Source organism: Grammomys surdaster, unplaced genomic scaffold, assembly GCF_004785775.1.
Source record: "Grammomys surdaster isolate TR1022 unplaced genomic scaffold, NIH_TR_1.0 165, whole genome shotgun sequence".
Taxonomy (NCBI): Eukaryota; Metazoa; Chordata; class Mammalia; order Rodentia; family Muridae; genus Grammomys; species Grammomys surdaster.
The window spans coordinates 2,153,296-2,157,330 of record NW_021604613.1 but is presented as its reverse complement, the minus strand read 5'-3'; the positions used below and the strand labels follow the sequence as shown (position 1 = coordinate 2,157,330).

The 4,035-nt window shown below is 42.7% G+C and overlaps 1 non-coding gene across 1 annotated transcript; it reads left to right on the top strand.

Moving 5' to 3' along the window:
• Positions 1-1,797: 1,797 nt before the first annotated feature.
• LOC114619919 lies at positions 1,798-1,934 on the top strand. The gene has a single exon (XR_003711242.1). It is a non-coding gene; the product is annotated as a small nucleolar RNA SNORA17 (small nucleolar RNA).
• Positions 1,935-4,035: the final 2,101 nt, after the last annotated feature.

Here is a 4,035-nt window from a genome sequence, read left to right as displayed (position 1 = left end):
GTTGCTCACTTAAAATCAGGAGAAATGAAAATAGTTCAGCTAAAAAGCATAACTCAGAAATCAAGCCAAGCTTACGTTGTGACATGGTGCCACATCACAGTGGAGATATAGGTAGGTATTCAAATGGCCTATCAGGTGAAAAAACAAATATGGACTCTGATGTCACATCATAGAGAAACTTAAACCACAGATTAATTAAATATTTAAACGTTAAAAAAATCAGTACAAAAATACAGTTTGGACTTGGATTTTCCCCTAGAAGACTGTGTTAAAGACTTGCTCCCCAAGTCAAGCTACTGAGAGATGGCAGCATCTTTTAGTGGTGGGATTCAGTCAGAAGAAATTAAGTGAGTGGAGATATGTCTTGAAAGGTATATTAAGCACCCTGGATCATGTGTGTCCTTTTCAGTCTCACTCCTCTCTCCCAGCTGTTGAGCTGACCAATTTCCTCAGTTTTATGCTCTTACCATGGTTCCCTGCTTCTTCAGACACCCACATGTAACAAAACCACCTGAACCTATGAGCCAAAATAAACTTATCCTCCTTAAAGATCCTTGGCTGTCTTTAAGACCTCCCAGAGACAGAGAGTTGCTAACACAATAGATATTCATGGAAATGCTTTATGTTTGAGATAAAGCTAAATACCCAGTGTGATGGTGCATGCCTTTAATCCGAGCATTTTGGAGGCAAAGGCAGGGAAACCTCTAAATTCAAGGCTATCATGATCTACAGAGTGAGTTCCAGGGCAGCCAGGGCTACACACGCGCGCGCACACACACACACACACACACACACACACACACACACACACACAAATCCCTGGCTGGAATAAAACAACAAAAAAACTAAACAAAACAAAAAAACAAACAAAGGATGATGCTAAAATGCTAGCATTAATAGAATAATATATAAACAAATATAGCAACTGGGCAAGTAATACTTCCCTTGAAACAGACTAAATGAATTGATGTCTATGCTATAGGAAAAATTTGTAAAAAGCTTCTAGAACAATTTAAATGAGCAAATGAATACTAATAGAAAAATACTTGAAGAGGAAATTCAAATAGCCAATTGTATCCAAAGTTCTCTTTATGTACACATCTTCCCTCACATCAAAATATAGTATATTTAGTTGGTACACCATCCCAGTCACAAAACTTTCTACCTATAATTGGTCCTGTCAGCAAGATGTACTGAGGTAAAGGTGACACAGGACTTGTGGGACTGACCAACCAATGATCCATCTCACAAGAGAAAGCCCATGCCTGACACTGCCTGAAGGGCCAGGGACCAGAGGCAGGATGGTCCAGAGACCCAAGAAAGAACCAAAAACAACTGACAAAAAAAAAGTCAATGAAATGATTTCTTATGATATTCTGCTCTGCTCTTAGACTGGCACCTACCACAATCATCATCAGAGAGGCTTTATCCAGCAACTGATGGGGTGCACATCAAAATATAGTATATTTATGCTCTTACCATGGTTCTACCCACAGCCAAACATTAGGTGGAGCTTGAAAGTCCCAAGCATGAAGGGGAGGAAGGATTATAGGAGCAAAAGGGGTCAAGGACACCAGAAGAACATGGCCTGTAGAATCAACTAGCCAGGACTTACAGAAGCTCACAGGGGCTTATAGAGACTAAATTGACAAACAGAGAGCTGTATGGGTTTGACCTAGGTCCTCTATATGTATGTTGTGATTGTATAGCTTGGTATTGTTGTGGGACTCCCACAGTGGGAACAGGGACTGTCTCTGACTCTTTTAACTGCTTTTAGGACCCTTTATCTCCTACTAGGTTGCCTCATCCAGAGGTGTTGCAGGGATAGCTGTTGTGTCACTTGTGCATCAGTAGGTGGCAGAGAGGAGAGAGAGGCTATGTGTATACTCAGTGTTATGACCTATGAACATCTGAATGATTAGTAGCCTAACACTCCCTGGAAAAGGGGAGCCCCAGACAACCACCAGTCCTGTGACCATGATGAGGTCTTAGCCTGTTATGCCACCAGAGACCATGTCTGGGTCTATAGCTCCACAGCAACCAGAGGTCTGTAACCACCAATGACCGTGCCTCTGGAGGACATGCTGATTTCTGTCAGGCTATGCAGAACTGGCCCCACCCCACACTTGGGGGATCATGGCCCTGGGGGATGAGAGCAGGGGATCCTACCCCTAGCCAGCTGCAGTACTCTGGACAGCAAGCACCACACATGGCTGTAGGTGAGCTGACCCCAAGGCTGTGAACATGGGAGACTGGCCCTAACCATTCCTCTCCTGTGCAGTGGTGGGGATGAGGCAGAGATTCTCTCCTTGCCCCTCACCATCTACAGCAGGCTGGCCTGGTTGTCATGGGAGCAGGAGAGCTGGCCCTATCCTTCACCTGCTGTAGTGCTCTGGACAACATAGTAGAACTGGCCCTGGATGTGGAGATTGCAGGTGAGTCAGAGGCTGAAGGCATTGGTGCAGGAGTGCCATTTAAAACTGAGTCACCCTGGGTCCCTCCAGGATAACTCTCTATGCTGAAGAGAATTGTGAGTGAAATAAATAACAGAATTGTACAAGGAGGACAGATAAAGTAAAAGAAATGGTCTTGAACAGGTCAAGGGTAGGATCTGCGGTCAAGGTCAAGAAATGAATAAATTATGTCTTCTCTTCAAAGAGTGTCTGTAAATGTGGGCAAATTCACAAATGAACCATTTCAGTACCCACAAACCATACAAAGGCAGGTGGCATCTGGGAAAGTATATATGCTTGAACATGGGGTGAACTTCAGTGAAAGAGTAGTGGAAATGTGTGGGAATAGAATGGGCTACTTTTGTCTGGTATTGGTTTGCCTTGCCACTCATTGCTGGTCTTCATTGGGCTTTGCTGACTCTGGTCATCACTGACAATGCTGACATTATTTGTTATGACTTGGTAGAAATAAATATGCTAAAGAATGTCTTGTTATAGTCCAGTAACTTCTGTGGATTTGAGCCAATCAGCAGGCCCTCAAGGTTTCTTCTGGATCAAACTACCATTGGTGATAGTATTTGTGAGTGGATCCATCTACCACTGCTGATTCACGTGAACAGAATAGCTGATATCCTGATAATGAAGATTGGAATTGTCCCCCAAAACTATTTCTAAACAGGTCCCCACTCCCCTTTGACTTATTAACCTTTTTATTCACTACCTCTGGTGGGTGGTGGGCTATCACGGAGGTTAAAGCATTTAAGAACACTTATTAAAATAAGTTTTGAAAAAATCTAAGCCTACACCCAGCAATTAATGGTAATTGATTCTGAGTATCCTCAGATGCTCCAGATATATGTAGCAAAGCACCTTAGTTCTTTTCCTGTTGCTATGGTAAAGTACTCCAACAAAAGCAACTTAAGAGAGAAGTGGTTTGTTCTAGGTCACAAATCAAGGATTAGTCCACTATAGCAGGAAAATCAAATCTACAGGAGGTGGAGGTCACATTGCCCCTACAACCAAGAGGCAGAAAGCAAATGAAAGCACACATGCTTTTCAAATCCCTTGTTCCAGTTATACAGTCCAGAATACTACCTAGGGAATGGTTCTACCCACAGTAGTGGTCTTCCCATTTCAGTTAAAACCATTAAGATAACTACCATAGGCATGCCCAGAAGCCCATCTCTTAGCCCTATCTCTGGATTCTAGATTCTGTTAGCCACCACAGTTCTATCCCTTGTCAAGCTGAGAGTGAAACACCCTACTTTTATGCCAGAACCTTCCATCCCTTATCCTAATTGGTTCATGCCCATGCTACAGTGTAAAAATGCATTCACCTACACACTTGGTTTCCTGACTGTGGCTGTGATGTGACCAACTATTTCTAGCTTTTGCTATTCCAACTTCCAGGCATTGTGGATTGTATCTGAACTGTGAGCTAAAATAACCTCTTTCTCCCTTGAGTTGCTTTGTTGTTTTGCCATGACAACAGAAAAAGAAACTAAGACACAAAGATTATAAAGCAATTGCTTGGAAATATGTTCAAAGAACTGAAGCAAGCCATGTAAAAATAACTGAACCA